Raw genomic sequence first — 11,125 nt, 5'->3', positions numbered from 1 at the left:
AGTTTGGCTGGGGACCAGGGCCCCAAGGGGAAGAGAGGAGAGGTGGGGCGGAACCAACGGAAGGGTGCAGGGCCTCAATGGCCCCCCCACGTTTTAGAAAAAAATCCTAGTCTGAATTCTGAACCCTGGTCAACTAGCGTGTCACCCCAGGGGTGCCTCCCCGGGAGATCAGCTGGTCCAAATTCCACAGCTTCTCAGTCTACTTGTGGAGCTGCACATGGCCAGAGGGCAGCAGGAGAAGGGTTAGAAGGGAGCCTTATTCCCTGTAAGGGGAAGAAAGTTTGCTATAGATTAATTAGAGCACCTGAAGCCAATTAGAGCACCTGAAGCCAGTCACATGATAAAAACCCCTGCTTCAATCAGACAGTGCAGGAGTTGGAGCAGAGAGAAATTTGGTGTTGGAGCAGAGAACAGTTTGAAGGGAAGCAGAGGACAGTTTGGAGAAGTGCTGTGGTGAGCTAAGAAGTCCAAGACCCTAGGTAAAGGGGCACCTGGCTTGTACAGAGGGAGGGCAGGAAGCCCCCCACAAGCTGAAGGGCAGGAGAGGGAAGTAGCCCAGGGGAAGGAAGTGTCAGTTCAAGTGGTTTACCACTATCCTCAGGGCCCCTGGGCTGGGACCTGGAGTAGAGGGCGGGCCCAGGTCCTCCCTCTCCACTCCCTCCTCTAGGATGCTCGCCTGACCCCCCGCTCTCTGGCACGGCCCACACGCAGCACTGATTCCTGCGCATTGCAGCCCAGCTCTGAATTGTACGTTAATTCTATTGATTACTTATGAAGTCCCAGTGATCACTGGGAGGTCTGACAGCCTCTAGTTCCTAGATCCATCCCAGTGTTATTAAAATTGCTGTTCTGTTAGGAACCTCAAGGAGGCAAGTCGCAGCCCTCGCGCTGTAGGAACCTTCTATGTTTGTAATCGTGGATCACACATTTAGCAGAGTCCCAAACGCTCCAGCTCAGCCCGGGGGACAGCGGTAATACAGAAGGTCTATGTGAACCACCCTGTACTCGCGCTGCCCCTTGCAGAACAACCAGAAATGTTAGTCACTATCTTCCTCCTCACCATCACCTTCCTCCTCATCACCCTGGGCCTTGATCTGGGCAGCCCCCAAAAGATGCATCTCACTCGCCTCCTGCCCACAGGCTGGGGTGCAACTTTTATAACGTTGCACTGACACCTCTGTGCCTAATGCCTATTCAGTAAGGGCTTCTCCCCTCCTCCTTATCTGTATCTCCTCACCCTACCGATGTCGGGGTCCCTTCTCCTGTAGGTTAGGATGTTACTGATCTCAGCTTATTCTCAGACACATCAATTCCTTGCCATGGCCGGCTTGTGGTCAGACATCTGCAGACGTTGCCATCCTACAATATCCCAAAGTCGGTGTTAGCTCCCGTCCCTGTGGCTGGCTGGTGTCGTTATGGAGAAACCTCCCCCTTAAACACTCTGTTCCCAGGCCCCCCAAAGGTAGGGGCAAGTTGTGATAAGTAAAGTTGGGGGGGAGCAGTGCCCTTTGATGGACACCCAGCCAGCCAGTTAGCTGTCAAATCCCTCTTGGTAGCTGGTCCCTACTTGCTTTACCTGTCAAGGGTTCAAAAGCCCCCCAGGTAAAGAAACGGAAGTGGGCACCTCACCAAAAGAGACAGCGGGAAGGTAGAACTTTTTCAAATGGGGAAAGAAACTTTCCCTTTGTCTGTTGGTCTCTCTGGGCTGCGGGGACAGGAGCAGCCAGGCTATACGCAGCAATGCTGGGTAAGGTTTGAACCAGGTATGAAAGATCATTTTCCATTCCTAGCAGGACTCATTGGGACAGGGAATGTCCAGGTAGACGTGATCAGATTGTTTCTTTATTTTGCTTGTGGACTCCTCTGTGCTAACCCCAGGTGCTTCTGTTTGCTTGTAACCTTTAAGCTGAATCCCAAGAAGCTATTCTGAGTGCTTGGTTTTTGGAACTGCTCTTTTAAAAACTAGCAAAAGCCGAAGTTCCAGACGTATTTTCTTTCTTTTTGTTTTGAATAAAATTTACCGTTTTAAAGGACAGGATTGGAGTTTCGGTGTTGTAACAGGTCTGTGCACATGTTGTTTGATTAGCTGATGGCAACCATTAATTTCCTTTGTTTTCTTTCTCAGCTGTTCCTCGGGGATGAGGGAGTGGTGTTGAGAGGGCTTGAGGGTGCCCCACAGGGAGGAATTCCCAAGTGCTCCTTCCTGGGTCCAAGGGGGTTTTTGCATTGGGTGGTGGCAGCGTTTACCAAGCCAAGGTGAGAGAAGCTGTAACCTGAGGAGTTTAATGCCAGCCAGGAGGGGCCAGTACTGATGTTTTGAATCCTTGCGGGTCCCACCTTCCGCACTTGAAGTGCCAGAGGGGGATTCAGCCCTGACACAAGTGTTGGGCCATTTATCTGTGCCAAAGTTCAAGCCTTATTCTAACCACTGTAGTCCGCGTCTTACAGGAGACAGGCCCAGGGGTTCCTTGTGCTACTGCTGACTGAAACGAATGCGAATGCTGGCTCGATGGGTGACAGAATAAAGGCCTGAGGTCTCAGTTGCCCCTCTCCTGGAGATCCTTTGTGCTGCTGAGGCAATGCAATGGGACCAGTGCATAACCAAGTGTCTCCAAAACGAAGGGTGTGTCTGTCCCGGTACCTCACGGCTGGCTGGAATCTCTCTGTGCATTAGCAAATTCATCAAATAAATTCAGACCCTAAATAAACTCCTCCTGTGTGCTGTTGTTTTAGGGTCCCCGTTGCTTAGCCCATCCACATGAGACTGGGGCACTGTCAGATGCATTAGCCACATGAACATGCGTGTGTGTGTGTGTGTGTGTGCGCGCAGACATAATACTTGAATTAAAAATCTGCATCCCAAGCACACCATGGAGGTTGCACACTGGAAAGTTAGGAAATGCCAGAACACACGTTGCCAGGACGAGCTTGGACGAGCTTAATTCAATCCCCCGGTGCATTTGCATTGTGCTGTAGCCTTTGATTCCATGGTCACACACTGTGTGTTCTCCACCGCAACCCTGCCTCAGGCAATACGTCTTTTCCTTCTTGCTCGGTGGGGGCTGGGGGAAGGGACACTCCAGGGTATATTTCCCACCCACTGTTCCAAGCCTGCGCTGAATGAATGATTAATGACACCCTCTGAGCCTCTCTGGAGTTCTCGCTGTGGTATCTGAGGGCATCACAAACATTCATGACTTGGTCTGAGCAACAGCCCTGTGGGACCTGGGAAACTGAGGCATGGAACAGGAAGTCCTCACACTCAACCCCCCTGCTCACGTCCAAATCCTGGTGAGATTCTCACATTAGGCGACCCCTGCCTCCTTCACCCCGATACAGGAGAGGTGCTCTGAGCCCGTGTCTATGTAAGCAGGGGATGGTCCCACTCTTGTGGGGATCTTTCCTGGTTTCTGCACTGCCCCGGTGGTGGTGGTATCGGATGGTGACAGGATCTGAGTCCTCCCTCCAACTCCCTTCACCTAGGAGGCCAGCCTGCCCCACCCCCAGTATGTTTAAGGTGGAGCTAAGCTATTGCTCAGTGCAGAGCTCCTGTTCTCAGTGTGTGTCCAGGACTCCCAGCGCTTTGGGGGGTTTATAAAATAACTGAACCGAGCAGTTGGGGCTCTGCTCCGCAGCTTGTCTTATATAGGGCCCTTCTGGCCTCGGATTGGCCGCTCCATCAGCCCCTCTGATTGGCCGCTCCTCTGCAGCCACTCTAGGCTGCCTGGAGGATTGCTCCCTGCTCTATTCTGGGGCAGGGTGATACAGGACAATGGGGGCCTCCGGACCTACCCCACCTGCCACAGTATGGAAACCAGTTTACAGAGACAGTTTTAAAATAAAACCAGTTGTTGCCCTATGGCGGAGTGACGACTCACCGGTGTGGCGCCTCCTACTGGTTGTCCAGGGAATTAGCTCTTTTCCAGCTCCGCGGCGCCCTCTGCTGGCTGATGTCTCACCTGCCGCTGGATCCCATGTCCCTCCCAGACCCCGATGCCTTTTGCGCAGAAGTTCTGCCCCAGCAGTAACCCAGAATCTGGGTTTCTCCCCCCCAAACCTCCAGGGGAACCCCCAACCCTCTATCTCCACCTTGCCTCAGCGGCTACTGCCAGTCACCATCTAGCCCCCGCACACTGGGGCAGACAGAAGTCTGTAAACCACTCATCATCAGCAGGGGGGGTTGGACCAGCTGTCTCTGCTTATCTCTGGGTTTTTTTCCCCAATTATTAGTTTCTGTAGACAGTTCAGTCAAGAGTAAATTCTCAACTGAAGTTTCAGCTGATGCGGCCCTACTGCCTGATTTTCAAGCAACATAGTTTTCTTTGTGTGACTTTGAACTCTCATGCGATGGTCTTTGCTCTTTCAACTTCCTCCAACCTCTATTGATGCTCCATCCTGATTGATCAGAGAGAACTGATGTACTTGCAGCACTTTTGTTCAAAATGAAGCAGAGTGCACAGTACAGAGATGGCAGCAAAGAGTCCTGTGGCATCTTATAGACTAACACACGTATTGGAGCATGAGCTTTTGTGGGTGAATCCCCACTTCGTTGGATGCATCCAATACATTTGTTAGTCTGTAAGGTGCCACAGGACTCTTTGCCGCTTTTACAGATCCAGACTAACACAGCTACCCCTCTGACATTTCAGTACAGAGATTGTTTTTCCATACTCCAGCATAACCAGTCTCTTGTGCAGGTCTCACCATGTGGAAGAGTTTTTGTCAGCAGACGAGTAGGAAAAGCAGGATTATCAGCATCTCATGGAATGTTACTTGGAAATTCAAAACAACTAATTGGGAGAAAAGCTTGCATTTGGGCAGCATTGCTCTTGTCAATAATTCCAACGTCCGTCACAATCAAACCTGTAGTACTCATGAATTGCTCTTGCTGTGTAAGATCTACAGCTTCCTGTTGCGGTTGAGTTTCTTGATTATACCCAGGATCTTCTGCTGCATCTGTTACTATTGGCACCTCTCCTTCTTGACTACTGCCCTCATGTTCAGGTATTGGCATTGCAATATCACATGTTGCAGTTGCGGAGTTTTCATTATCTGTAACATTGTTTGTTGGGGAAGGTGGGTTTTCCAGTGATCTGAGAAATGAAGTTATTGGCTTTGAGCTCTTAGCTGCTGCTTCACTCAGTTGTTTTGCCGTCTCTTGCTTGCACCACTTTCAAATCTCCTCTTCATAGTGATCTATCTGGTCAATAAGTAGCCTATCCACACTTGAAATATTCTGTTGTAAATAAGTAGCTTATCTACACTTGAAATCTTCTGTTGTATAAACATGTACCCAAATACTGAAAAGACTGAAAATGAAGGAATACTAATTAAGAACACAAAATGAAACAGTCAGTCAGGTTATTATCCTTATGACTGGATCAAAACTCAAGCATGCAACGTGTAATATAATAGGCTGAGCTGAAGACAAAGGGATGACATATACACAGTAAACACAGACATGGATAGAGACAGAGGGATAATGTCCAAAAATTTCTTGATCAACCCTAATGTTGGTGGTTGAGGGCTTCAGAGAATGTACACATAGAATTTTTTTTTTGAAAAGTACAGAAATGTTTTATTTAAAACACTACATTACCATCTTACAAATTCCTTTTTTAAAGCATGGAAAACATTATACATGGAGCTATTCAGGTCACTCTTTAGACTCCTGGAGACCCTAACTCTGGCTTCTTTCTGGAAGCCCCCTACCCATCTCTATCAGCTCAGGGAGGAAAACTGGCCTGAAATGCAACAAAGGCCGAAATGCTCTTCGCCGCTCAGTTATTCTATTCTGTAGCTAACTTCCCCCATCCAGGTGCGATGCCATGCGCGTGAGACCCAGTTTGATGCAACATCCTTGAGGTGGGGCAGATAAGAAAGTCTGTCACCAATGAATATTTACACAAGTCAACGAAAAGGAATTTAACAGCCTGTTCTGGGAGTGGGAGGAGAGCTGTTGTTATAGAGCCAACTTCATGGCCATCCTTAGTTTCCTTATGATAGTTTCACTGGATCCCCCATTTGGCATCAATTGACCATTGCTCCATTAGAATAAATGGAAACAGATCCTGGACTAATGTCAATTGGCCCTAGCTCTATTGAAGTCAATGGGGCCTGAGCTGCACGTGCTGTGATTTTGCCATTGCTTTATGATCTACACACCTCAGGATCTGGCTCAACATCTCTAATATGCAAACAGTCACACCTCTACCCCTGTGACTAAGCTGAGTATCACCTGTTATCTCTGTTGCACAAACCAGCAGACTGTATGGGACAAGTTCTATAGAACACAATGGGTTGAGAAGGGTCAATCTGAATTGTACTAGAAGAGGGAGTGCCCAGGCATGAGGATGGTATAACATGTTACCTTTCAGTAAATCATTCACTGTTACTCCCAATGTACGTATGAATCTGATCCTGTCTTTGGTCTATATATAGGGGAAAGGGGCCGTCCTAGACAGGTTAGTGAATCTCTGACTTTAGAGAGAACTTGGAGGTGAACGGAACCGTTGTGCGGCTGAAGGTAAGAGTTTTTAAGCCATGTTTAATTATTCTTTGTAATCTTCCGTGATCTGCTGCAAAATGTGTAAATCAGTGGCGCTCAACCTTTCCAGACAACTGTACCCCTTTGCGGAGTCTGATTTGTCTTGTGTACCCACAAGTTTCACCGCACTTAAAAACTATTTGCTTACAAAATCAGGCATAAAAATACAAAAGCATCACAGGACATCATTACTGAAAAATTACTGACTTTCTCACTTCTATCATGTAATTATAAAAAAAATCAATTGGAATATAAATATTGCACTTACATTCAGTATGGTCTATAGAGCAGTATAAACAAGTCATTGTCTGCACAAAATGGTTTGTACTGGCTTCGCTAGTGCTTTTGATGTAGCCTGTTACAAAACTAGGCAAATATCTAGATAAGCTGATGTACCCGAAAACCTTCACGTGCTCCCAGGGGTACATGTACCCCTGACTGAGAACCACTGGCATAAAGGCTGGAGATATATTTGAAGTGCCAGCTCCCATCGTAAAATCTCATGACAATGACAGAGCAGGGGTAAAGCGGGTCAGTTTGTGCAAAGGAAAAAAAGCCCCATTCGTGGAATGGTGTGTGAGCGAAATAGGGAGGTTTTCAAAGGCAAAACTGGCAGTCAGGGGGGCCAGCATCTGCTGAAACTTCTTGGGAGTCAGGCTTCGGGCTCTCTTCAGCTGCTTTGAACGTCCAGGTTTAGGAAGCAGAGAAGAACCAGTCGACGTACTTGATTTGGACTGTCAAAAAGCCTTCAGCGCAGTCCCTTGCTGCAGGACAGTAAGGAATCGAAGCAGTGCTGGGGCGGGAGGCAATGGACTGTCATGGAGCAGAAACAGGACAATAGCCAGAGAACAGGAGTTTGCAATGTTGTTGTAGCCGTGTGGGTCCCAGGATACTAGACAGACAAGGTGGGTGAGGGAAAAGCTTTTATTGGACCAACTTCTGCTGGGGAGAGACACAAGCTCTGGAGCTCCGCTGACCCACAGAAGAGCTCTGTGTCACTCGGACGCTCATCTCTTCCCCCACCTTGTGTCTCTAGAAAACAGAGCTGGAATTCAAGGGAATTTTGTGGGATGGCAAAAGCTTTAAAGTGGAGGCCTCCAAGCTCTATCCTAGACCCAGCGTTCAAGTGACTCAAATGGTCTGACGGGGGGTGGGTGAGCGAGTAGGTGGTGAAATCTGCAGAGGAGGCAACTTACTGAGGTTAGTTGGGAACCTCAGCGAGATCAAACGGAGCTGGGTCAATGGGCAACGTGATGGCAGATGAAGTTGTTTTGATCAATTCAAAGTAATGCACATGGGGGTGGAGGGGTTTGAAGCCTCCTAGACCTGACCAGTTCTAACTGAACTCAGCTGATTCAGGGAAGGGACCTGAGCATCCCTGTAGGAGGATCAATGGACACCTCAGCTTGCTGTGCGGCTGCAGAAGAGAAAAACGAAGAAGCCGTTGGGCTGCCCAAGGGGGTAGAGGTAATGTGAAAGCACTGCAGTGCCCCTCTGCAGACCAGCAGGATGCTCTGACCCTGGCGCCCCACAGAAGGGACGGTGCAGACCTGGAGCAAATATGGACGAGGGAGTGAAACCTGGCCAGGCTAGAGCCCTGCAGCTGGACAGGGATCCCATGGGACCAGCAGGACCTGCTGCCACAATAGAGGGAGAGGGTAAAAGTACTTTGTTGTAGGTGGGATTGGGTGGGCAAAGAAAGTTGACTGCGGTAATATGCAGGAAAACACAGGGCAGCGGCTTGTCATCAATAGAAGTTCAGCAATATAAAGCACGTTGGTTTTTTAAAAATAAAGGTTTTCACCCTTAAATTTAAGTGATGTATAGAGAGAGGTTTGACGTCTATTATAACAGGAGTTAAAGTATTTTGTAGGTGGTTTAAGCAAGATTTGTTTTATACTTTTAGTAGAAACAATTGTGTCTAACTTCCCTTTATAGACATAGGACAGTAACCAAACCTTTTTTTCAAATGTTTTAAGCAGCATGAGGAATTTTGTCTCTCTTGTGGGATTTGTAGGATCTAAGGTTTCTGGAGGTGTGAAAGGAATAAAAATGCAAGAAACCATGAGGGAGTGGCTGGGAGTGAGATTAAAAAAATAGTCCCACGCTGGGCTTCTCTCTGGAGCTCCCGCTCTGTTGTTACTGGGCATGGGGGAGCTGAGAGAAATTTGTTGACCACAACTTTCCTCCACCGAAAAATGCAGGTTTGGGGTGACTGAAAAATTTCATGAATTTTCCTCAAATTTGCCGTATTGCTTCCTAGGAAAAACATCTTTAAAAAAATTGAAATGTTTCCAGAATTAGACATTTAGATTTTTTTCAACTCAGTGTCTTTTCATATCAAAAGCGACTGCAACATTTATTTTTAAACCAATTTTAAAATGTTTTAAAATGCTTGAAAATGAACCAAAACTATTTTTCTTTCGGCTTTTCAGTTGGATGAGAAATTGGGCCAACCCAAAATGATTTCTTTCCCGATCTTTTGGAACTGCCAGTGAACCACAAAATTGGTTATTTGTGCAGCTCTGGTGCCTGGTGCTCCACCCCTGAATCTCGGCTGTTATTCCCTTTCCCTCCTCGTTTCGGTCTAAACTCTCCTCTCCTCCCCCCTGGCAGCGCTCGCCGTGTCAGCTGTGAGAAGCTCCATTCAGTTCCGAGCCCAGCCCCGTGGGCCTCCCAGCACCAGGATGGTTTCCTTCATCCTCTGCCTTCTCCCTGCTCTCCTAGCTACAACGAGTGCACAAGGTGAGTCACTCGCTGCTGTGGCCATGTAATCACCCCCGGACTTGGAGACTTTACACCCCCCGGATCCCCAGTCAGGGGAACATCCAGCATGTGCTAGGAGGGGGGATTAGCTCTGGGTGGGGTACAGGGCCTTGTCTACACTAGCTGGGCCAGCAGAGCCCCGTAGTGAAGACGCCGCCTATCCCAATGGAAACATCCCTCTAGGAACTCCCCTCCCCAAGTGATGGTAGCCAACCCCAGGGAAGCATTCACCCACCGACCTGCACCTACTCCAGGGGTTGGGTTGGCCTTGCTGCGGTGCTCAGAGTGTGGATTCCCTCCGAGCACCGTAGCTATATCAACCTGGTTAGTGTAGCCCAGGCCTGAGGGACACCATTACTGGATACTGCCTTGAATTGTTATTCCCATGAAGGCCCCTCTGCCCTGCTTTGGCAGCACAAAAGGGATTAAATATGGGAGAAAATGACACTGCTTGGGGACTGAGTGTAACCTGGAATCAGGCTGACAATTTCCGGTAGCAGAAGTCTCTCCAACCGAGCAAACAGAGACAAAATGAGATCCAACAGCTGGGAGTTGAATTTAAACCAATCCAAGGTGGAATTAATCCTGGCACCAGCTTCTCAACAGAGAGGGCAGATTCTCCATCCCTTGGTCTCTGTACGTTGAGATTGGACATTCTTCTAAAGTATTGGCTGTAGCTTGACCATCAGATATGGGCTGGATGGAGGAAGGGCTGGGGGAGGTTCTCTGGCTTGGGCGATGCAGGAGCTCAGATTAGATCAGCATCACAGCCTGAAAATCTCCACCTCTCCAAAAGAAAAGGTGCAAAGCTGCTGCACTTACACAGCTTGCGTGCAGGGTGCTGTACATAAGGACTGAAGGACAGAGATTCTTCACTTACATGTTGCCAACAGGTTTGCGCATGTCCATGCGCTGTGGTTAATGACACTTGTATCAATGGTAATTTGGAGAACAATGGAAATGAACGTCCTTTTGTTCTTCTTAACAAAGTTTTTGGCTTTGGAATTTCCATCCTTCCCATTCAGCACAGATAGGGAATGGAAGACACACGGAGCCCCTGGCATGGGGGGAGAACGGGGGACCCTGACATGGGTGATGGGAAATAGGGGGCACACAGAGCTTCTGGCATGAGGTAGAGGGGGGTGGGGCTTGCATGATGTCCCTGCAATAAGGCAGGTGGGGGGGGGGCACCCGAGGATTCTGCGAGGACCACGGGGGGCTGGCAGGAGCCCCGGGCCATGCAATGGACTCAGCCAACACATGCTGCGAAGCGAGCAACTCTCCAGTACTGTGAATACCTGCACAATGGGTGCCACATCTGGGGGGGGCCGGATCCTATTTTGTGGGCGCCATCTCCTTCACCCGTCCCCAGTCTGACCCCCAAGTACTGCTGGCCCAAGGGCTGAAAGTGTGTAATTGCTGAGTCCGTTAACCCCTCGGCTTGTCTGGCACAGAGGGGGAAGACTGGGGCTAAGGGATGCGTTACCCTATAGCAAGAAGGAAACTCTTGTTCTTATTTCTCCAGCTGTGACCCTGACATGTGAGAAGTGCTACGGCTCAGTGGACATGTGCCAACCTGCTAAAGATACTTGCACAGTAACGAAGGCTACAGGCGGGTGCATCTCAGTGGCTATAGAATCTACACTAGGTAGGTGACATTGCTGTGAACCCAGGCACACCCTACCCTGCAGTCTGTGTCACCATCCTCATCATCACTAAGGCCAGCCCCAGCATGGTCCCTCAACAAAGCACATTCACCCGGTGCAGAACTCTTAGACTCATAGACTTTAAGGCCAGAAAGGACCATTGTGA

Source organism: Chelonoidis abingdonii, chromosome 11 (assembly GCF_003597395.2).
Source record: "Chelonoidis abingdonii isolate Lonesome George chromosome 11, CheloAbing_2.0, whole genome shotgun sequence".
In the NCBI taxonomy this organism is placed as follows: domain Eukaryota; kingdom Metazoa; phylum Chordata; order Testudines; family Testudinidae; genus Chelonoidis; species Chelonoidis abingdonii.
The sequence above is the reverse complement of the archived record's forward strand: the minus strand, read 5'-3'. Positions refer to the sequence as shown.